A 26,087-nucleotide genomic window follows, 5' to 3' on the forward strand; every position below is an offset into this window, starting at 1 on the left:
TTATTAATGAAAATATCCAAAGGCTTTCTCTTCTTTTTCTTTCCTCCTGTGTCCCTTCTTTTTTCTCAAACTTTGATATGAAATGTTGGAAATTCCCATGTATCTCATGGAACTGCCTTAATTTATTAAGAATAATTTCTTCTTAAATGACAAATATCACCCCATGCAATATGTCTTCATTTTTACTAAAAAGACTAGTCATGAGTTACCACTTTATTGGAAAAAAAAAAAAAACAACTAAGCTTGGAAACTTGGTTGTTTTTATAACATTACAGAGAGGAAAAACCTGAGACTACAGTCTTTTTATGTCTATGTCCATTGTTCCTTTTTAATATCACTTCCTGAATTGGTGTTCCTGATGAGGAGTTTAATGTGCTAGTGTCTTTTATATATATATATATAATAGGCCATTGAGTTTTATTCTCCTAAACAGGATTCTGTTCTCTTAGCAGGCTCTATATCCACATTGACTACCATAGTTACTGGAAAAAAACTGATTATCAAATACATGTCTGACAGTTTCAGTCTACACAGAACCAGAAACCGCAATAAATAGATTGACTTAATATGACCTTCAAGTTAGAGAAGACATTAAAAATAATGAAACAAACTTTAAATTATACTTTGTAATATTATGCATGCCGTTCCTTTTCAAACTATACATCTACTCAATAAATTAAGGAAAACGTCCTTACCCATAGGTAGAGACAGTAAGAAATAGAGGTATTACATTAATATATAGGAAGCAGAGAATACTGAGAAGGGACTATACAAGAATTTCACAAACTAATAAACAGGCAGTTCATCTCCTAGACTATATGCCAAGACATTCACAATATCCATAGTTTTATCCATTTATGAATGAAATTTACATACTACAAGTGAATGTATGTTTCAGGGTCTATATTTCAGATTCAGTTGTAACTTTTTGTCTAGAAAGTTCATTAAAGATTGAAAATGTTTTTAAGTTGTAAGAAAAATTTTAAAAATAGTATGGAACGTCAGCGTCAATGTCTAAGATGATTTCTTCATTGAGGTGAAGGACTGATGAAACTGTTTTATATTTCCTTATTGAATCATCTTATTATTCCTGCTTGAAAACTTGTAGTGATGCCTACAACCATTATTTTCCCCATTGTTCTACATAAAATACTTAATTCATTCCAAATACTGTCATAAACAAAATGAGCAGTAAGTGATATTATCCACTTCATATCTCCCATATGATACAGTAGAATTCCGTCAGTTTTCATGATCAAGATTCATGAAAGAACTTGAATTTCTGCCTACTCAAATTATTCAGGGTCAACAGTTTTTGTGTACAAATATGTATGGCCTTACAAGCTCTCCTTGGTATCTGGACAGGAATATCAGTGAAGTCACTTTTTAACGCAGTTCTGTGGGCTATCAGGATGCCCGAGTGATCTAAGGCATCAGACTCAAGCTGATACAATTTTGTGAAGAAAAATTTAAAAAAAAAAAAAAAACTTGAGTAACAAAGTAATCAGAAATGCTGTCTCCAAATGTCAACACGATCTAACATGGGGACAATAATCCAAAAAAGACTGGATATGCCTATGTATAACTGTTTCACTTTGCTGCACACCTGAAACTAACACAATATTGTCAATTAACTATATTCCAATAAAACATTTTTAAAAGAAAGAGTAGATTCCTGCTTCATTCACTTTGATTATTATATTTTTTAGTGGGTTGCATTATCAGCCATCCTAAAATAAAATGGTAAAACGTAATGTGCATGCATGCTAAGTCACTTCAGTCATGTCTGACTCTTTGCGACCCCATGGACTGTAGCCCACCAGGCTCTTCTGTACATGGAATTCTCCAGGGAAGAATACTGGAGTGAGTTGCCATGCCCTCCTCCAGGGTATCTTCCTGACCCAGGGATTAAACTGGTCTCTCATATCTCCTGCATTGGCAGGCAAGTTCTTTACCACTAGCACCACCTGGGAACCCCCAAAACATAATGTATTTATTATTTAATGGGATGGGATGGTTTGGAATTTTTCCAAGTTCTGTTAGTTTCCTCATGAGCCTGTAATTAGCTGTCTATCTCTACAAAGGGTTTCTAAGGCTCATCTGTGCCTGGCTATAGTGTTCTTCCATCTTAAACTAAGTTATAGTTAGTTTGTTCATTTCTATGTCTAGTTAACCTAGGTTGCAGGAAAAAAAAGGTTTTATCATATGCACGTTGCCTTAATTTATTCCACGGCTCCTATGGTCATACATAACACTTTGCTTTCTTCCCAGTTAGAAGACATACCATCCACACTTGTTCAGAGTGGCTCAGCTACCTGTATTCAATCTGACCCTGAGTCATGCATCTTTAGAACTTTTTCCCCTTTTACTAGTTAGAGTATGCCATGTAAAAACTGGAGAAGGCAATGGCGCCCCACTCCAGTCCTCTTGCCTGGAAAATCCCATAGACGGAGGAGCCTAGTAGGCTGCAGTCCATGGGGTCACAAAGAGTCGGACATGACTGACAGACTTCACTTTCACTTTTCACTTTCATGCATTGGAGAAGGAAATGGTAACCCACTCCAGTGTTCTTGCCTGGAGAATCCCAGGGACGGCAGAGCCTGGTGGGCTGCCATCTATGGGGTCACACAGAGTTGGACATGACTAAAAGCAACTTAGCAGCAGCAGCATCAGTAATAGAGGAAGTAGAGGGACTTTCCCAGGGTGACATCAAAACAAGATGGCAGTGTAGGAAATCCTATATCTGTCCCCTCCCAGAAACATCAAATTGAAGAACTATCCATTCACCAGAATACCTTCATACAAGCAAAGCATTTCAGGTGAGGCATTACAGACCTTGATGAAGGAAACTACTTTTTAAAAAAAAAAGATGCATTGAATTGAATAGGAAGGACAATTTCACATTATCCTTGCCACTCCTACCCCAAATCTAGGCATCCCAGGACAAAGAGAGAAACATCCAAGTGGGGGAAAGACCACTGAATGAGGTATTTGACTGCACTTCATACTCCAGTGCCATGTCTTCAGTAGTGTCAGTCTAGCCCTTATGGTCTAGACCTCAAACCAGCTCCTGCAAACACAAGATCTGAACTTATGCAGCACCAGGCTATTCCTCATGCTTTCAGTGTCTTTGCAAGCTCCAGGAGACAGTCTATGCAGTCTCCTTCAGACACAGGCTTCTGACTCATCTAAGCATCAAGGCTGGCCCCTGAGACCCAAAGTCCAGGTTTGACATGGAACCAATCCAGTATATGGTCCCCATTCTCTAGGAAATCCCCCTCAAACTAAAGATCTCAACCTTCACCAGAATAAAACCAAACTCTACCAATTGAAATATCAAGCCCATAGCAGGGGTCCCTGGCATCTGGTTGGCAACTTTGGACAAAAATTTCATTCCTGATCATAGAACTACATGTCATGCTCACCACCATAGACTCAAGCAGGTGATTTCAAGATCCATCCCTTGCTTGTATGGTCTCAGACACTGGACAGACCACAGGGACCCAAGAATTGGGCAACTTGATTACTCAGACCCCAGGCCTGCCCAACCAAGGACTCCAGAAGCACCTCCACCTGTGGACATCATCAGGGAACTCACTCAGTATCTTTTGTAGGATGACTGCAGAAGGACTTGGGTTACTATCATGAAGGAATTTTTAAAAATCTGTTTTCAGATTTTACTGTTTTCTACAGTGGATGCACCAATTTACGTTCCCACTAACAGTGTAAGGAGGGTTCCCTTTCCTCCAGACCTCTCCAGAATTTGTTATTAGCTGACTTTTTAAAGATGACATTTCTGACCAGTTTGATGTTGTACTTCACGGTTGTTGATTTGCATTTCTCTAACACTTAGAAATGATGAGCATCTTTGCATGTGCCTATTGGCCATCCTTTGGAGACATGTGGATTTATGTCTTCTGTGCATTTTTCAATTGAGTTTTTTTATTTAATTTGCATGTTTTTGAAATGAACCCCTTGTTGGTCACATCATTTGCAAATATTTTATCCCTGTCCATAGGCTGTCTTTTCTATTTATTTATGGTTGCCTTTGGAAGCAAGAGCTTATAAGTTTGATTAAGTCACACTGGTTTATTTTTGCTTTTATATCTATTGTCTTGGAAGACTGACCTAAGAAAACATTGCTAGGATTTATGTTGGAAAATGTTTTGCCTGTGATCTTTTTTAGAAGGTTCATGGTGTCTTCAGTTATATTTAAGTCTCTAAAGCCATTTTGAGTTTATTTTTGTGTATAGTGTAAAGATATGCTCTCGCTTCATTGATTTACATGTGGTTGTTCCAGATATCTCAACACCACTTGCCAAAGAGACTGTCTTTTTCCCATTGTTTCCTTTTTCAAAATTTAAGTGTCCATAGGTCTGTGGGTTTATTTCTGGGCTCTCTACTGTGTTATATTGATCCACGTGTCTGATTTTTGCCAATAGCACAGTTTTGATAACTATAGCTTTATAGTATTGTCTGAATGAGGGAAGGTTTTGCCTTCTGCTATGTTCTTTTGTCCTCAGGATTTCTTTGTCAACTGTGGGTCTTTCACGGTTCCATGTATATTGCTGGATTATTTTTTATAGTTCTATGAAAAATGTCATGGGTATTTTGAGAGTGATTATCTTAAAACTGTAGATTGCTTTGGATAGTATGTCCATTTAACAATATTAATTCTTCCATTCCAAGAGCATGAAATAATTTTCAATTTCTTTTAATCATTTTTGCTGTTGTTCAGTTGCCTAGTCATGTTTGACTCTTCATGACCCATGAACTGCAGCATGCCAGGTTTCCCTGTCCCTCACCATCTCTGGTTGTTTGCTCAAGTTCATGTCCATTAAATTAGTGATGCTATCCAACCATCTCATTCTCTGTCACCCTCTTCTTCTCCTGCCTACAATCTTTGCCAGCATCAGGGTCTTTTCCAATATTGAATCATTTTAAATTTCCTTTCTTAATGTTTTGTAGTTTTCAGTATATAAGCCTTTTGCCTCTTTAGTGAAGTATTTGCCTGAGTATTTTTTAGATGCAATTTTAAATGAAATTGCTTGTTTACATTCCCTTTCTGAGATTTCATTGCTAGTGTAAAGAAATGTGACTGATTTACGTATGATAATTTTGTATCCTGTTACCTTGATGAATCTGTTCATCAGTTCTACTAGTTTTTGTATGGAATATGTAGAGCTTCATGTGTATATAGAGCATCATGTTGTCTGTGTTTAAAAACATTACCTCCTCCTTGAAAATCTGAATACATTTTATTTCTTTTTCTTGTCTTCCAATTCTTTTTTAATATACATTTATTTATTTTAATTGGAGGTTAATTACTTTACAATACTGTATGGTTTTGCCATACATCAACATGAATCCACCACAGGTATACACATGGTTCCCATCCTGAACCCCCCTCTCTCCTCCCTCCCCGTACCATCCCTCTGGGTCGTCTCAGTGCACCAGCCCCAAGCATCCAGTATCATGCATCAAACCTGGACTGGCGGTTCATTTCATAGATGATATTATACATGTTTCAATGCCATTCCAATTCTATATTAAAGAGAAATGGTGAGAGTGGTAATCATAGTCTTGGTATAGATTCTAGTGGAAAGTCATTCCGCTTTTCAATGTTGAGTATTATATCAGTTTTGTAATTATCATAAGTAGTTTTTATTATGTTGAGATATGTTACCTACATGGCATTCCTACTGATTTAGATGGTAAAGAATCTGCCTGAAATACAGGAGACCCAGGTTTGATCCCTGGATCAGGAGGATGCCCTGGAAAAAGGAATGGCTATCTGTTCCAGTGTTCTTGCCTGGAGAATTCCATTGACAGAGGAGTCTGGTGGGCTACAGTCCATGGGATTGCAAAGAGTTGGACATTACTAAGCACTAACATTTTCCTTATATATTTACTTTTTTTAAGGTTTTTATTATGAAAAGATGGTGAATTTTATCAGTACTTTTTCATTTTCCTATTATTACTTTTATCATTTCCTTCCTTTCATTATTTTCTTCCTTCCAACTTTGGGCTCTTTGCTTTTCTTTTGCTACTTCCTTTAGATGTAAAGTTAAATAGTTTATTAGATATCTTTCTTATTTCTTGAGTAGGTATGCATGACTATGAACTTCCCTCTTGTTAACAGTGTTGCTTTGTCTCAGAGGTTAATATATGTCACATTTTTATTTTCATTTGTCTTCAGGGTTTTTTATGATTCCTTTTATTTCTTAACTGACTCAATATTGTTCAGTAGATCATGTTTAGCTTGCAGATATTTGTCATTTTCCAGCTTTTTCTTATAGTCCATTTGTAGTTTCATGCCATTACAATCAGAAAAATGCTTAATACAATTTCAGTCTTCTAAATTTATTGAGATTTGTATTGTGTCCCAACATATGGTTTATTCTTGAGAATGTTACATGTGTACTTGTGAAGAACACGTATTCTGCTGCATTCCATTTGGATGGAATCTTGCTACTCAAAAAGTGGTCCAAAGGCTAAGACCTGTAGTATCAACACCAGCAGAAGTTTTCTTTGATTTTCAGAATCTCTGGGCCTACCAGAACCTGATGAATCCCAATCTGCATCAGAACTACAATCCTGCATGATTCCTATGCACAATGAAGTTGGGAAAATGCTGGTCTGGAAGCAGTTTTCTCATCCTCTTAGGTAACAATTGGACTGCATAATTATTTGTATTGAGTACTGTAGGTGTCTAACAGTATTGTTTCAGATATTGACAAATATCTCCCAAGGGAAAATTATCTCTGTTTGAGAACCAGTGGCCTATGGTTGAAACATGGTGCATCCTGATGGGATTCTGACCAAAACCCTTTCCTTCCTCAGTCTGAGCCTTTAAACAAAACATTTAATTGCTTAAAATACATTCTTTCAATGGAAAATTGAACTCACAATAATGCTACTTTTTAGCACAAACATCTCTAAAACTTAAATCAAGTCGTGCCTATAAGATGCTAATCTTAGGTTAAATAGCATTAAAATACCTAAATATGTTTTTTAATAATTAACAAGTGTTTATTGCCAACATCTGCTGGATCATCAACAAAGCAAGAGAGTTCCAGAAAAACATCTATTTCTGCTTTCTTGACTATGCCAAAGCCTTTGACTGTGTGGATCACAATAAACTGTGGGAAATTCTGAAAGAGATGGGAATACCAGACCACCTGTCTTGCCTCTTGAGAAATCTGTATGCAGGTCAGAAAGCAATAGTTAGAATTGGACATGAAACAACAGACCGGTCCCAAATAGGAAAAGGAGTACATCAAGGCTGTATATTGTCACCCAGCTTATTTAACTTCTATGCAGAGTACATCATGAGAAACACTGAGCTGGAAGTAGCAAAAGCTGGAATCAAGATTGCCGGGAGAATATTAATAACTTCACATATGCAGATGACACCACCCTTATGGCAGAAAGTGAAGAGGAACTAAAAAGCCTCTTGATGAAAGTGAAAGAGGAGAGTGAAAAGTTGGCTTAAAGCTCAACATTCAGAAAATGAAGATCATGGCATTTGGTCCCATCACTTGATTGGAAATAGATGGGGAAACAGTGGAAACAGTGTCCGACTTTATTTTTCTGGGCTCCAAAATCACTGCAGATGGTGATTGCAGCCATGAAATGAAAAGACACTTACTCCTTGGAAGGAAAGTTATGACCAACCTAGATAGCATATTCAAAAGCAGAGACATTACTTTGCCAACAAAGGTCTATCTAGTCAAGGCTATGGTTTTTCCAATGGTCCTGTATTGATGTGAGAGTTGGACTGTGAAGAAAGCTGAGCACTGAACAACTGATGCTTTTGAGCTGTGGTGTTGAAGAAGACTCTTGAGAGTCCCTTGGACTGCAAGAAGATCCAACCAGTCCATCCTAAAGGAGATCAGTCCTGGGTGTTCACTGGAAGGACTGATGCTGAGGCTGAAACTCCAGTACTTTGGCCACTTCATGCAAAGTGTTGACTCACTGGAAAAGACCCTGATGCTGGGAGGGATTGGGGGCAGGAGGAAAATGGGATGACAGAGGATGAGATGGCTGGATGGCATCACCGACTCAATGGACATGAGTTTGGATAAACTCCTGGAGTTGGTGATGGACAGGGAGGCCTGGCGTGCTGTGATTCATGGGGTTGCAAAGAGTCGGACATGACTGAGCAACTGAACTGAAATGAACTGATTTTATAATAAGGGACTAAGTATCAACTCTTAACTTGTGATAAAGTGTGACATTCCTAAATTTGGGGGCAAATGTGTCAAGAAGCCAAGGAATGTAGCATCCTTAAAGAAGTGTAAAAGTCACTCATTGTGTCCAACTATTTGTGACCCCATGGGCTTTAGCCCGCCTGCCTCCTCTGTCCATGGAATTTTTCAAGTAAGAATACTGGAGTGGGTTATCACTTCCCAGGAGATCTTCCTGACCCAGGGATCGAACACGGGGTCCTGCATTGCAGGCAGATTCTTTACCATCTGAGCCACCAGGGAAGCCAATTTTTGGGGCAATTGTGTCAAGAAGCCAAAGAATGTGGCATCCATAACAATATATCAAAAAAACACTGTCCTCCCTCTAGTTGAAGGAAGAAATAACAGTTTTCTGACAATAAAGTCCTGTGTGCTCACCACAAATTAATCTTTTAAGGATCAAAGGGACTTCAACTTGAGTTCCCTTAGTCTCAGCCTTTGGAAAAATATTAAACCAAGGGTTAGGATAAGGTGGTCCAAGTTAGAACCCCTGAAAAACATACAAGATTAAATTCAAAGAGTAGTCAAGACGGGGTTCACTTGGCTTTGAACCTGGTCTTTTGAGAGCAAAAGATCATTAGGAGAATTTTTCTTTCATTGATTCCAATGACACAGAGAGAAATCATGTACATAGAAGTAGAAATAATGAGAGGGAAAGGTTCCTAATAAGCAGGTATCGGTTCAGTTCAGTCGCTCAGTCATGCCCGACTTTTTGCTACCCCATGAATTGCAGTATGCCAGGCCTCCCTGTTCATCACCATCTCCCAGAGTTCACTCAGACTCATGTCCATCGAGTCCGTGAAGCCATCCAGCCATCTCATCCTCTGTCGTCCCCTTCTCCTCCTGCCCCCAATCCCTCCCAGCATCAGAGTCTTTTCCAATGAGTCAACTCTTCTCATGAGGTGGCCAAAGTATTGGAGTTTCAGCTTTAGCATCATTCCTTCCAAAGAGCACCCAGGACTGATCTCCTTCAGAATGGACTGGTTGGATCTCCTTGCAGTTCAAGGGACTCTCAAGAGTCTTCTCCAACATCACAGTTCAAAAGCATCAATTCTTCGGCACTCAACCTTCTTCACAGTCCAACTCTCACATCCATACATGACCACAGGAAAAACCATAGCCTTGACTAGACAGACCTTAGTCAGCAAAGTAATGTCTCTGCTTTTGAATATACTATCTAGGTTGGTCATAACTTTTCTTCCAAGGAGTAAGTGTCTTTTAATTTCATGGCAGCAGTCACCATCTGCAGTGATTTTGGAGCCCCAAAAATAAAGTCTGACACTGTTTCCACTGTTTCCCCATCTATTTCCCATGAAGTGATGGAACTGGATGCCATGATCTTCATTTTCTGAATGTTGAGCTTTAAGCCAACTTTTTCGCTCTCCTCTTTCACTTTCATCAAGAGGCTTTTTAGCTCCTCTTCACTTTCTGCCATAAGGGTGGTGTCATATGCATATCTGAGATGATTGATATTTCTCCCAGCAATCTTGATTCCAGCTTGTGTTTCTTCCAGTCCAGCATTCTCATGATGTACTCTGCATATAAGTTAAATAAGCAGGATGACAATATACAGCCTTGATGTACTCCTTTTCCTATTTGGAACCAGTCTGTTGTTCCATGTCCAGTTCGAACTGTTGCTTCCTGACCTGCATACAGATTTCTCAAGAGGCAGGTTAGGTGGTCTGATATTTCAGTCTCTTTCAGATTTAGAGAAAATGAAACCTGGGAAGTTTTACCTGAAATCAGCTAAGCACCTAAACGGCCTAGTCCAGAGATGAGAGATAACTGTTTTTGTTCTTGGTTAACTAGTACTGTATAATTTATTTATTTAATATAATATAAGATGTGTCTGTTTGAGTCTGCAACACAAGCTGACAATTAAATGATGGGAATAAAGATCCAGTTAGAGGACACTGTAAAATAAGTGAAATAAATAACATGGTTTCATGAAAATTAAAACATATGTGAGTTTTGCTGTTCAGAGGAATGAAAACATGTATTATGTTTGAGGAACTATGCAGAACATCAAGTGTTTTTTTAACTTCAAATTTGGGGTGTATTTGAGCATGCTCTATTCACTGAAAAGATCCAAATCAAAGGAGGTAGCTATTACCTTGCAACAACAGTTAGTGAGACATCTATTTCACAGTGTCTTTTCTCATGCTGTGTGCTCATATGAAGAAAAAATGCATTTAATAAATCTGAATAGGAACACTAGGTACTCTTTCTTTGCAACTATTTCATTATTTGTGAATTTGCATGTATTGATATTTGGGGGTTTTTTACACATTTACTTTTTTATATTATATTTTCATTTTATATTATATTTTTATTTTATATTATAAAAAGTTCTTTGCACTATATATATATACATATATATATATACACACAAAATGGTCTGAGTTTTAAAGATTCTTTTTATTCCATATTTCAGGAAAATTAATTTTTTCCACTAACTGCTATTTGACATCAATTCACTTACTGGAGCAATGTGAGAAACTATATATTTTGCATAGTTCAGGTCAGTTCAGTTCAGTCTCTCAGTCATGTCCGACTCTTTGCAACCCCATGAATCGCAGCACGCTAGGCCTCCCTGTCCATCACAATCTCCCTGAGTTCACTCAAACTCATGTCCATTGAGTCGGTGATGTCATCCAGCCATCTTATCCTCTGTCGTCCCCTTCTCCTCTTGCCCTCAATTCCTCCCAGCATCAGGGTCTTCTCCAATGAGTCGACTCTTCGCATGAGGTGGCCAAAGTACTGGAGTTTCAGCTTTAGCATCATTCCTTTGCCTAGTTAGTTCTATTAATCTTGTCATGTCTTACCATGTTACATTTTATGTATAGAAAGTTTTCCTGTATGCTTGGTAGTAATAACAGCCTTTTATATGTATAACACTCTTATTGCACGTCTGTATTTCCTTAATGGTAATTTTTTGCCTTTTTCAGTTATATTTGCTTTTAAAATATCAATGCAGGGACCTGGTTTCGATCCCTAGGAAGATTCACTGGAGAAGGGAATGGCTACCCACTCTGGTATTCTTGCCTGGAGAAATCCATGGACAGAGGACCCTGGGTGGGCTACAGTCCATGGAGTCACAAAGAGCTGGACACGACTGAGCAACTAAGCATAGCACAGCACAGCACAGCAAACAACTAACACTTTCACTTTCCTCTAATTTAGGGTATAGATAATCTGCTTCTGAGAGCATGCCTTGTATTATTTCCATCCTAATTTTGCATCTGGAGGTGAAATGATGGTGTGTGTGTGTGTGTGTGTGTGTGTGTGTGTGTGTGTGTTGTGAGGCATAAGAGTCCTTAGAACAGAAGGACCTGAGCTCATATAAGCAAATTATTCCCCTTTAAATACAGACACCTGAATGTTAGCATAGTATTAAAATTAAAAGTAGATCCATTCCCATGTACAGAATTCCTTGGGAATAAAATTAATAAAATGTAAGAACAGCACGTGAATGAGGGACTCCCTGTATCTTCATTCCTTAGCATTGTCTGTCCAATCTCTCATCACTCTCCCTCTTGCTCATTCCTCTTGACACTCAAACTTCCACTTGAGCCTTTAGTATTAGAAACAATTGCCTTCTTCAAAGTCTTTGCACTAGCCATTCTTCCTGCCTGGTCAACATTTACTGAGATAACGTTGACATTCCAACCTCTTTTCCTTGAGGTCTCTGATCAAATGTTATCTTGTTTGACAGCCTAGCTATATACCCAGGAAAGAATATCACCTCATCCACCACTTCCTATATATCTTTCTGTTCTTCTTAATTTTATTTATCAGTATTTGGCATGTTATAAGATTTCTATTGTTTATATTCCTTCTCCATCATTGAACTGTGAGGACTTTTGTCTCAGCACACTCTACTTCTTGCTTAGGAGATGGTGAGTACTCAATATATACCTTCAATGTTTTGTCAAAATTTCTCATTCAAAGTTTAAAATGCATAACCTCTTGGGAAAAAGACAGATGAACAGGAATTTACAGTCAGAGGATGACTGAAGGGAACAAGTTTCACACAAAAATTATAGGTATTGATCTCATGACTGCAAAATACAAATTGTAGAATTTCTGCTATGTCAGTAAGGCCCATTTTTGTTAAATCTATTTTTTTTTATTTCTAGGTAGTGCCCTTCAGCACATGGAATTAGAAAATGATGGGCAAATTTCAAAATTTCTTCCTCTTGGATTTTCAGAGGAACCAGAACTTCAGCCCCTCATATTTGGGCTTTTCCTTTCCATGTACCTGATCACTGTGTATGGAAACCTACTCATCATCCCAGCTGTCAGCTAAGACTCCCACCTCCACACCTCTATGTACTTCTTCCTCTCCAACCTGTCCTTTGCAGGCATCTGTTTCATCTCGACCACCATCCCAAAGATGCTGTGGAACATCCAGACACAGAACAAAGGCATAACGTATGAAGGCTGCATCAGCCAGATAAGATTTCTCCTGCTTTTCACAGGGCTGGATAACTTTCTCCTGACTGTGATGGCCTATGACTGCTACCTGGTCATATGTCATCCTCTGTGCTACACAGTCATCATGAACACCAGGTTCTGTGGACCGCTGGTCCTAATTTCTTGGATCCTAGGTGCCCTGAATTCCTTGTTACAAAGCTTAATGATGCTTCAGTTGTCCTTCTGTACAGACTTGGAAATCCCTCACTTTTTCTGTGGATTCAGTCGGGTTGTCCAATATGCTTGTTCTGACACCTTTCTTAGTGAAACAGCACATATATTTTGCAGCCTCAATCCTGGGTGGCAGTCCACTCACTAGAATCATTTATTCAAGCTCTAAAATAATTTCCTCCATGCGACAAAATTTATCAGCTCCGGGAAAGTATAAAGCATTTTCCACCTATGCATCTCGCCTCTTGGTTCTACCTTATTTTACTGTACAGTCGTATCAGTGTGCCTTCCATCCACAGTTCACAGGTAAACATAGTGGCCTCAGTGATGAACACAATAGTCACACTCATGCTGGACCTCTTCATCTACAGTCTGCGGAATAAAGACATAAAGAGGGCTCTAGGAAGATTCATTGAGGTGGCATCTCTAAAAAGGCCAACTTGCCTGTGGTTGAAGAAGTAAGCATGATTGCAGGGCTCAGAAAATCAGAGCCAGAAATCACTATTCTTTGATCAAATTGTAGGTGTAGACTATGTTTTTTTTCTATTCTTTCCTGATATTTTCTTTTCTTGGACTTCAACTTCTATTTAGACTTAAGAAATTAAATTTAACTTTTCTGCTCTAATATATAAAGTGTTTTTCTTTTCGTATATGTTTTGCTTCACACAGTCAGAGAATAATTAACAAATGATCATGAGGTCTGGTTATTAGTAAATCATTAGTGAGATATATATATATACAGGTGCAGATTCAGTTCAGTTCAGTCACTCAGTCATGTTCGACTCTTTGCAACCCCATGGACTGCAGCGTACCGGGCTCCCCTGTCCATCACCAACTCCCGGAGTTTACTCAAACTCATGTCCATCTAGGGGAAAATTAGTTGAATTTGAATGTAGAAGCCAGATTGTGGTATAAATAGTTGACATATTTCCAAGCAGAGGAAATGCGCAGGAATTTATAAAGCATCAGAATTCAAATCCACAACTTTAAAAGAAAAACCAGCTCTTTCCCAATGAGAAAATGAAGTAAAATCTCCCAACATGCAGTCCCGTACTTATGGAGAAGAATGGTTTGCAGCAAATTGAGTGTATCAGCTAGGTAGGAATGCACTGATTTGAAGTAGTTGATAAAACAAGGAGCAGAAAATGTGATGGATGTCTGACCAAAAGTGTGTGGTCTGGGTGGGAAAGAAATGAAACTGGGAGGTGACTAATGAAATGAAAATAAAAGGAAGAGTTGAAATCTGAATTTTGCTGGGCAGATGGTTGGATGCCATCACAGACTTAATGGGCAAGAATTTGAGCAAATTCTGGGAGTTAGTGAAGGATAGGGAAGCCTGGTGTTCTGCAGCTCATGTGGTTGCAGAGAGCCTGATATGACTTAGTGAGTCAACAACAATAACAAAAATCAGAAGAGGAGAAACAAGAATAGATAGAAGGCTGTGATAAAAGCATACAATATTGGAAGTTACTAATAGGATTGAAGAAGATGCTAACAGCCAGGTGAATTTCGTTCCAGAATCTTTCCATACCCTAGGATTGTAATCCCTCCCTCCATCTCTCCCTCCCTCTATTTCTTCCTTCCTTCTTTCCTTCCTTTCTTTTCCCTTTCCTCTTCTTCCCACCATTCTCTTCTTTTCTTATTGTAACTCTTGATGACTATTTCTTGTCTTCTGTATTCTCGTACCTTAAACACCATCTACCCCATCACTTCATGGGAAATAGATGGGGAAACAGTGGAAACAGTGTCAGACTCTAATTTGGGGGGCTCCAAAATCACTGCAGATGGTGACTGCAGCCATGAAATTAAAAAAGACGTTTACTCCTTGGAAGAAAAGTTATGACCACCCTAGATAACATATTAAAAAGCAGAGACATTACTTTGCCAACAAAGGTCTGTCTAGTCAAGGCTATGGTTTTTCCAGTGGTCATGTATGCATGTGAGAGTTGGACTGTGACGAAAGCTGAGCACCGAAGAATTGATGCTTTTGAACTGTGGTGTTGGGGAACTCTTGAGAGTCCCTTGGATTGCAAGGAAATCCAACCAGTCCATCTTAAAGATCAGTCCTGGGTGTTCATTGGAAGGACTGATGTTGAAGCTGAAACTCCAGTACTTTGGCCACCTCGTGCGAAGAGTTGACTCATTGGAAAAGACCCTGATGCCAGGAGGGATTGGGGGCAGGAGGAGAAAGAGACGACAGAGGATGAGATGGCTGGATGGCATCACTGACTCGATGGATGTGAGTTTGAGTGAACTCCAGGAGTTGGTGATGGATAGGGAGGCCTGGCATGCTGTGATTCACAGGGTCACAAAGAGTCGGACACGAGTGAGTGACTGAACTGAATTCAACTGAACTGAACCCCATCCTTATTTTAAACTGATACCATTGGCGTCAAACTCACTGAGAAATCATAATAATTCAGAAGCAATTTTCCAAAGCGATCCACCTCCATAACAATCCACCCACCACCTCTATCACTAAAATCTCTGCCTTCCTGCTGTTACTATAAATACTGCTCCTATGAAAGCCAATGTCTTCATATGTACCCTAGACACATTCTCTTCCCCTACCAAAGAAAATCTTCAGAAAATCTCCTGCCTTTTGCAGCATCGAATTTGCTGTCACCAGTAGATTACACACCAAATTATTCAAACACACTGCCATTTTCTCCATATTTCTTGATGATGTTTATAATATGTGATTTGTGTGTTAATAAAATTGTGTTATCTTGACCCCACATTCCCCTCCAGATATTGCCCCTGTATCTCTGGTCTCCACTTCATGAAAATTTCTCCAGAAAGCATTCCAAAAGTCCTAACTCCTCTTTCTCTCCTCTGTATAACAGAATGTGAACAGAGAACTGCCAGATGTACAAACTGGATTTAAAAAAAAAAAAAAAGGCAGAGGATCCAGAGGTCAAATTGCCAAGTTCCATTGGATCATTGAAAAAACTAGAGAATTCCAGAAAATATTGTAAAGTAATTAACCTGCAATTAAAATAAATAAATTTATATTTAGAAAATTTAAAAAAAATCTACTTCTGATTCATTGACTATACTAATGCCTTTGACTGTGTAGTTCACAAAAAAACTGTGAAAACTTCTTAAAAGATGGGAATACCAGATCATCTTTCTTGCCTTCTGAGAAACCTGTAGGCAGATCAAGAAGCAACAGTTAGAATTGGACATGGAGGAACAGACTGGCTCAAAACTGGAAAGGGGAAAGGTCAAGGCTGTGTATTATCACCCTGCTATTTAATTTACATTCAGAGTACATTATGCAAAATGCCAGGTTGGATGAAGCACAAGCTGGAATCAAGATTTCCAGAAGAAACATCAATAACCTCAGATATGCAGATGAAAACACCCTATCAAAGGAAATGAAGAGGAATTAAAGAGCCTTTTGATGAAGGTGAGAGAGGACAGCGAAAAACCTGGCTTAAAACTCAGCATTCAAAAAACAAAGGTCATGACATTCAGTACCATCACTTCATGGCAACTAGATGGGGAAACAAAGGAAACAGTGACAGACTTTATTTTGGGGGGCTCCAGAATCACTGTGGATGGTTACTGCAGCCATGAAATTAAAAGATGCTTGTTCCTTCAAAGAAAAACTATGACCAACCTAGACAGCATATTAAAAAGCAGAGACATTACTTTGCCTACAAAGGTCCATCTAGTCAAAGCTATGGTTTTTCCAGTAGCCATGTACAGATATGAGAGATCAACAATAAAAAGGGTGAGCACTGAAGAACTGGTTCATTTGAACTGTGGTGCCACAGAAGACTCTTGAGAGTCCCTTGGACTGCAAGGAGATCAAACCAGTCAACCCTAAGGGAAATCAATCCTGAATATTCATTGAAAGGACTGACGCTGAAGTTGAAACTCCAATACTTTGGCCACCTGATGCGAAGAACTGATTCATTGGAAAAGACCTTGATTCTGGGAAAGATTGAAGGCAGGAGATGGGGACGACAGAGGATGAGATGGTTGGATGGCATCACTGACTCAATGGACATGAGTTTGAGCAAGCTCTGGGAGTTGGTGATGGAAAGGGAAGCCTGGCGTGCCTCAGTCCATGGAGTCACAAAGTCAGGTACAATGAGCAACTGAACTGAACTCAGATCTTTTATGATTAGATATCTATTTGCACAAATCTAAGGGGAAATTACCTGTATTCTGGTCTATAATAAAAGACCAGAACAAGGACAGGGATCATCTTTGAGCAGTGATGTGAATCTTGATTCTTAGATTCATTTTATTCTAGTATATCTGTCCAGCACTACAAATAGACACACAGATAATATATCCTTAAGAAACAAACATTTTAAGATTTGAAAATTAAAGTTTTAAAGTTGTAAATTAAAGTTTTAAAAACAAAACTATTAAAGGAAAAAAATAAGCTAAAATCAGAGTTAAAGAAATAAAAATATATATATTTAATTGATAAATAAGTTTCAGAGCTAATTCTTCGACAAAAGTCAAATAGAAAAAATCAGATATTTAAGAAAAGCAATAAAAAGAAAGATTAGGAAAAAAATTAGGAAAGAGAAAAATGGACACATGCATAAGAAAATGCTTAAGTTTTTAAGATATTATAACTGTAAGTCAAATTTTTGAAAACCTCCAAGAAATGAATTTGTTGATTAATTTATTGGTTGATTCAGGATGGAGGATAACATATCAATAGTTAAGAAAAGAATGAAATGAACATCACAACTTACCTGAGAATGCCATTGAAATGTGTGACATGAACATTGGATGAAATTCCCTTTAAGTCTTAAAGAAAAAAGAAAGTCTACCATCACTAATACTGTTTCCTAATCCCTTTGACACCTAAGGGCTTCCCTGGTGGTTCTGACAGAAAAGAATCTTCCTGCAATGCAGGAAATCTGGGTTGAATCTTGGGTCACGGAGATCCCCTGGAGAAGGGAAGGGCTACCCACTCTGGTATTCTTGCCTTGAGAATTCCATGGACAAAGAAGCCTGGCAGGCTACAGTCTATGGGTCACAGAGAGTTGGACACAGCTGAGTGAATCACTTCACTTTGAGATCTAAATATCATTGTTTGAAGATAATAGACTGGTGGCTGATAATGAATTGACAACTGAAAACCTCTTTTCCATGAATATGATTTTAGTAAGGCAACTGATATAAAACAAATATGTAAAAACCAATAACCATTTTAAGGTGACATTCAATAGTACATAGTACATTCATGGTGAAGGTGAAGTCGCTCAGTCATGTCCAACTCTTTGCGACCCCATGGACTGTAGCCTACCAGGCTCCTCCATCCATGGGATTCTTCAGGCAAGAATACTGGAATGGGTTGCCACTTCCTTCTCCAGGGGATCTTCCCAACCCAGGGATCGAACCCAGGTCTCCCGCATTGCAGGCAGACACTTTAACCTCTGAGCCACCAGGGAAGCATGCTTTGCAAAATCACTTCTGTTGTCTAACTCTTTTGTGACCCCATGGAGTGTTGTCCACCAGGCTCCTTTGTCCATGGGATTTTCCAGGCAAGAATACTGAAGCGGTTGCCATTTCGTTTTCCAGGGTATATTCCCGAGCCAGGGATCAAACCTGTGTCTCCTTCATTGAGAGGTGGATTCTTTACCACTGAGCCACAAGGGAAGTCCTAAAAAATAAAATAAAATAAAATAAATTGAAATTTAAAAATCACTTCTATCTAGTTCAAAAATTTCATCACTGTGGGCACTTCTTGTACAAATTTTGTAATTTATCTGTAAATCTCAAATTATTCAAAAATGAAAACTACCCAAAAAAAGAGAGTGCAAGAAAAAAAAAATTAGTGTTCATCAATACAGTTAAATCTCTTCATAAAAAGATGACTATTACTTCAAATAATAACAAAAATAGAAATATCCTGGATCAAGGAACAGAAACTAACAAATACACAATAAATAAGAGTAGTAAATTTACTCAATAAGCTACAATTTTTTAAGAACTATCATGATAAACATGTATTGCAAAAATATTTTTAATATAAATTTATTTATTTTAATTGGAGGCTAATTACTTTACAATATTGTGTTGGTTTTGCCATACATCAACATGAATCCACCACAGGTATACATGTGTTCCCCATCCTGAACCCCCCACCCTCCTCCCTCCCCGTACCATCACTCTGGGTCAATTGGAGGTTAATTACTTTACAATATTGTATTGGTTTTAACATTCTAACATGAAAGCAGATAATGCTAACAGATCCTTAGCATTGGGTTTCAGAAGAGAAAGGAAGGAAGCTGACAGGAAGTGAGATTGAAAAGAACTCCGGAATTGAATTGTGTAGAATGTTTCAATAAACAGACTTTCACCATTACATTATCCCGACTTGTTAATACTCTGAGAGATCTGCCTGCCTTCACACCTGTTTCCAACAGCACACACTCCACTGCCATCACTGAGCCTAGTCTCCTGAACACTTTCTTTCCTAGGAGATGGATGTTCAACTCAACTCCAAGGAAGTCCAGGCAGGTGACATCAGGAGTCAGTTCTCAGAAAGAGCACAGCTGAACTTCCTCCTTCCTGGGACAATGGAGCTGTAGTGAGAGAAGTAAGGGGCATATTTACTATTTCTGTGGCTTCAGAGATTGAATTCTCACAACTGCTCATTAAGTTAATTGTTCCATTGTTACTCTATTCTCAGAGAAATTTGGTTCCCGTGAGTGTTCAGTTCAGTTCAGTCACTCAGTCATGTCTGACTCTTTGCGACCCCATGAATCGCAGCACGCCAGGCCTCCCTGTCCATCACCATCTCCCAGAGTTCACTCAGACTCACGTCCATCGAGTCCGTGATGACATCCAGCCATCTCATCCTGGGTCACCCCCTTCTCTTCCTGCCCCCAATCTCTCCCAGCATCAGTCTTTTCCAATGAGCCAACTCTTCCCATGAGGTGTCCAAAGTACTGGAGCTTCGGCTTTAGCATCATTCCTTCCAAAGAAATTCCAGGGAGGAAGCCGAAATACAAAGGAAAGGGGCTTCTTTCTAGTTTCCTACCCATGGGAGCATCTTAAATGTGAGGTACGCATATCCCCTCCTCTTGCACCTTAGTCACGATGCTCTTTTCTCCATGGATCTAATCTCCATTTTCTTTCCCATGAACATTTCTCTAACATTTAAGACTGAATTTCTTTGACTATCTAAGACACACTGGCAAATTGTTCATAACTAAGCAAGTCCCAAGCACCTGGACTTGGAGTTGCCAACAAAGAATTGGGACATTGTCATCTCTCAACAAAACCATTTCCAATGACTTTCATTCACACTGTAATGTTGGAATCTATGGGAAGTTCTAGGCATACGGTGAAAGAAATATGATAAGAGATGGCTGGCTGGCTGTAGAGGCAGAAATCTGTAGGTATCCATAGCTTCATAAGGTCAAAACAAGTCCATTGGACACTCCTCATTATTCCAGCCAGATGAATAAGCCATTTTTATTAATTCACAAGGGACTGGTTTTAAGCTCATAATCAACATTAACAATCTATAAGAAAATAAAAACCAGGAAGCACTTTGGACGACTGTTTTGAGTGACTATCTTCATCTTGAAAAAAGACATCAACAGGATGAGATCTTTTCTGTTGGTTTCTGCCATACAACAACATGAACCAGCTGTGAGTTTACACTTGTCCCTTCTGTCTTGAGCATCTCTCCCAGCTCCCCCATCCCACCACTCTAGACTGTCACAGAACACTAGGCTGAGTTTCCTGTATTATACAGGAACTTCCTACTAGCTCTTTTACACATTGCAAGTGTGTAAAACATATCTATCTTAATGCTTTTCTCTCAATTCATCCCACCCTCTTATTACCCGCACTGTGTCCGCAAGTCTATTGGCTACATCTGTGTCTCTCCTACCCTGCAAATTAGTTCATCAGTGACTTCTTAAAAATTGAAATATAGTTGACATATTGTATTACTTTCACATGGAGTATATACTGATTTGACGTTGGAATACATTGCAAATGATGACAGAGATGAATCTAGTAAACACTTGTCCCCATGCAAGATTATAACAATATTACTGACCATATTGTCAATGTGCCATATTACTTCCCCATGGCATATGTATTTTATCACTGGAGATTTTTACCTCTTGATTCCATTCCCCTGTTTTGTTCCCCCCATACCCTGCCTACAAGCAAACACCCTCTTGTTTACCAAATCTATGATTCTGTTTTCAGTTTACTTTGTATGCTTGTGTGTTTTGATTCTTAGATTCTACATGTAAGTGACATCACATGGTCTTCGCCTTTGTCTAATTATATCACTTAGCATGATATCCCTAGGTTTGGCAACTGGCAAAATTTCGTTATTATATGGCTGAGTAATCAGCTCAGTTCAGTCACTCAGTTGTGTCCAACTCTTTGTGACCCCATGGACTGCAGCACACCAGGCTTCCCTGTCTATTACCAGCTCCCAGGGCTTTCTCAAACTCACATGCATTGAGTCAGTGATGCCATCCAACCATCTCATCCTCTGGTGTCCTCTTCTCCTGTTTTCAATCTTTCCCAGCATCAGGGTCTTTTCCAGTGAATTAGTTCTTCGTATCAGGTGGCCAAAGTATTGGAGTTTCAACTTCAGCATCAGTCCTTCCAATGAATAGTCAGGACCGATTTACTTTAGGTTTGACTGGTTTGATCTCCCTGCAGTCCAAAGGACTCTCAAGAGTTTTATCCAACACAACAGTTCAAAAGTATAGATTCTTTGACGCTCAGCTTTCTTTATAATTCAACTCTCACATCCATACATGACTACTGGAAACACCATAGCTTTGATGTTTGTCAGCAAAATAATGTCTCAGCTTTTTAATATGCTGTGTAGGTGGGTCATAGCTTTTCTTCCAAGGAGCAAGTGTCTTTTAATTTCATGGCTGCAATCACCATCTGCAGTGGCTTGAGAGTCCAAGAAAATAAAATCTGTCACTGTTTCCATTTTTCCCCATCTATTTGCTATGAAGTGATGGGACCAGATGCCAAGATCTTCATCTTTTGAATGTTGAGTTTTAAGCCAACTCTTTCACTCTACTCTTTCACTTTCATCAAGAGGCTCTTTAGTTCTTCTTCACTTTCTGCCATAAGGATGGTTCATCTGCATATCTGAGGTTATTGATATTTCTTCCTACAATCTTGATTCCAGTTTGTGCTTCATCCATCCTGACATTTTGCATGAATGTACTCTGCATATAAGTAAAATAAGCAGGGTGACAATATACAGCCTTATTGTACTCCTTTCCTAATTTTGAACCAGTCCATTGTTCCATATATGGTTCTAACTGTTGCTTCTTGACCTACACAAGCTAATCAGGAGGCAGGTAAGGTGGTCTGGTATTCCCATCTCTAAGAATTTTCCACAGTTTGGCATGATCCATACAGTTAAAGGCTTTAGTCTAGTCAATGAAGCAGAGGTAGATGTTTTTCTGAAATTTTCTAGCTTTCTCTATGATCCAGTGGATGCTGGCAATTTGATCATTTGATCCTCTACCTTTTCTTAATAGAGCTTGAACATCTGGAAATTCTAGGTTCATGTTCTGTCAAAGCCTAGCTTGGAGAATTTTGAGCATTATTTTCCTAGCAATGAAGCCTGGAGGTCTACAATCCACAGGATCACAAAGAGTCAAACATGACTGAACACACACACACACACACACACACACACACACACACACAAAATAGGCAAAGACGGAGAGGTTAACAGAAATTTGTAAACAGACATGGGAACGCTTTAATGGGGACAAATTTCATGCCAAAATTATAGCTATTGGTTTCACAACTGCAAAATACAAATCACAGAATTTCAACTATATTAGTGATGCTTTATGAAAATTGGTCATATTTTTGCATTGTTTCCAGGTAGCCCTGCTACATGAAACCAAGAAATGGTACACAGATATCAGAAATTCTTCTGATATTATCAAAGAAACCAGAACTACAGCCCCTCATGTTTGGGCTTTTCTTCTCCATGTACCTTATCACTGTGTTTGGGAACCTACTCATCATGCTGGTTGTCAGCTCTGACTCCCACTCCCACTCCCAAATATTTCTTCCTCTCCAACCTGTCCTTTGTAGACATCTGTTTCATTTCCATCACCATCCCAAAGATGCTGTGGAACATCCAGACACAAAGTAAAATTATAACATTTGCACACTACATCAGTCAGGTATATTTTTTACTATCTTTGCAGGATTGGATGGCTTCCTCCTGGCTGTGATGGCTGATGACTGCTTTGTGACCATCTGTCCCCCGGCACTACACCGCCATCGTGAATCCCCGGTTCTGTGGACTGCTCATGCTGGTGTCCTAGATGATGAGTGCCCTGGTTTCCTTGTTACAAAACTTAATGTTGTTGTGGGTGTCGTGTAGAGTCTTGGAAATCCCCCACTTCTTCTGTGAATGTAATCAGGTGATCCAACGTGCCTGTTGTGACACCTTTCTGAATGACATCATGATGTATTCTTCAGCTGGAGTACTAGGTGGGAGTCCTTTCATTGGGATATTTTACTCTTACTCTAAGATAGTTTCCACCACAAGAGGAATCTTATCAGCTAAGGGGAAGTATAGAGCATTTTCACCTGTGCATCTCACCTTTCAATTGTTGCCTTTTTTTTTTTTTTTTTGCCTTATTTTATGGTATGCTTCTAGGAGTCTGTCTTAGCCCTGCTGATACCCACTGGTTAAACTCAAGTTTAGCAGCCTCAGTGATGTACACTGCAGTCACACCCATGCTGAACCCCTTCCTCTACAATCTGTAAAATAAAGACATAAAGAGGTCTCTGAAAAGATTCATTTGGATGGTTTCTACAAAAAGGCCAACTATTCTGGGACTGAAGAAGTACTCATGATTGCAGGGCTCAAATCAATGGAGCCTGAAACTACCTTTATTGGATCAAATTATGGAAGTCGAAATTCATCTTTCTATTGTGTCTTGAAATTTCCATTTCTGTGACTTTAGGTTCGCTCTACACTTAAATAACTCAATTTATCAACTTTTCTGCTTGGATACCCATACAGTTTTTCCATTTGTCTATTCTCCTGCTTTGACAGAGCTTTCCCACACTTACAACAAATAGTTGCAAAGTTCTGGTTCTTGAGAATATGGATGTCTTAAGAACACTCTCTTCTCAGGTGAAATATTATCACAAGTTTTTTTTTCTTTTGTTTTACTAAGAAGTCATGAGTTGTATTGCTTGTATGGAATAAACCCTACTTGGCATCTTCTCTGTGAAATGTATGTAGCTCACCTTATTAGACTTTTTTTCTGTTTCATATATAGATAGTTTACCATTTGTTTTCCTACTTTTGCAAAGTTTTCCCCAATCTTGTATCAGAAATATTTGGAAATTCCTGTTTCCCCCCCTGCCATAGGGCAGCCTGAATGTCTTATGAATAATTTCTTCTCAAACTATATTTATCATCCCAAGTACTTTTTCCCTTTTATACTGGAGTTATTAGTTGTATTTCTCATGTGAATAAAAACTACACTTGAAAACCCAGACAATGTATATTTTATAACAGAGGAACATCTGAGACCACAGTTTGCCATATTTGCATACATCATTTATTTACATATAATTACCTTAACTGCTCTTCTGATAATGTAGAGTTTAACTAATAATGCACTTTATAGATGGGCTTCCCAGGTGGCAGTAGTGGTAAAGAACCTGCCTGCCAATTCAGAAGCTGCTGATTCAGTCCTTGAGTCAGGAAGATATGCTGGAGAGGGGAATAGCAACCTACTCCAGTGTTCTTGCTTGATGAATCCCATGGACAGAGGAGCCTGGTGGGCTACAGTCCATAGGGTCTCAAAGAGTCAGACACTACTGAAGTGACTTAGCATGCATGTTCATGCTTTAGAGGTGGTGACTGAGTTTTATTCTCCTCCTTAACATCCTGTGTTTTTATTCAGTCATGTCCACATCCCTGCCATAGCGACTGGCAAAATGTTTATCAAGTATGTATCTCCATGTGAAGTCTACACAAAAACACCAATTTGAATAGATAGGTTGACTTAATATGGTCTTTGAGTCAAGGAAGACCTTGACTATGTACGATGAAGCAAAATTTTAAATTATACTTTATATTGCTGCTGCTGCTGCTAAGTTGCTTCAGTTGTGTCCGACTCTGCTCGACCCCATAGACGGCAGCCCACCAGGGTCCCCGTCCCTGGGATCCTCCAGGCAAGAACACTGGAGTGGGTTGCCATTTCCTTCTCCAACACACGAAAGTGAAAAGTGAAAGTGAAGCCGTTCAGTCCTGTCCGACTCTTAGTGACCCCGTGGACTGCAGCGCACCAGGTTCCTCCGTCCATGGGATTTTCCAGGCAAGAGTGCTGGAGTGAGGTGCCATTGCCTTCTCTGATACTTTATATTACTAAACAATAAATTTTATTTTCATGCATTATTGAAGTGTGAAAGACTGGTGCCCAGGCAAAAGGTTTTCTTTTTTCTTCTTCTTCTTCTTTTTTTGTTTTGTTCCATTTGGAAGTAGAATATTGAATTGGCTTTTTTCTGCTTAAAAATGTACATTTCTCCCTACAAATGTGAATCCTCTACTGATCTTAATGAAATAACTCCTCTTTCATAAATTTTTTCATTCACTAAAGTAATATTTTTCTTGGTTAGTCTAGCTAAAGTTTTGTCAATTTTAATCTTTTCAAAGAACCAGCTCAGTTTTTTTAATATAAATTTATTTATTTTAATTGGAGGCTAATTACTTTACAATATTGTATTGGTTTTGCCATACATCAACATGAATCTGCCACAGATATACATGTGTTCCTTATCCTGAACCCCCCTCCCTCCTCCCTCCCCGTACCATCCCTCTGGGTCGTCCCAGTGCACCAGCAATCCCACTGCCGAGCATACACACCGAGTAAACCAGCTCAGTTTTTTTTTTTAATATTTGATATTGCTTTCCTCACCATTATTATATTTATCTCTGATTCAATCTTTGTTTCCTTTCTTCTAATTTTGGACTCAGTTTCTTCTTCCTTTTCTAATACCTAGTCATAATTTATCTTTTATTTTACTAAGAGTAGTAATCAAAATAGCATGGTGCTGGCATAAGAGACATGTTAAGACCAGTATACCACAGTGGAGAGCCTAGAAGTAAACCCATGCGTGCATGATCACTTAATATTTGACAAACCAGCCAAGAATGCTCAGTGG

Source organism: Ovis canadensis, chromosome 5 (assembly GCF_042477335.2).
Source record: "Ovis canadensis isolate MfBH-ARS-UI-01 breed Bighorn chromosome 5, ARS-UI_OviCan_v2, whole genome shotgun sequence".
NCBI classification, from domain to species: domain Eukaryota; kingdom Metazoa; phylum Chordata; class Mammalia; order Artiodactyla; family Bovidae; genus Ovis; species Ovis canadensis.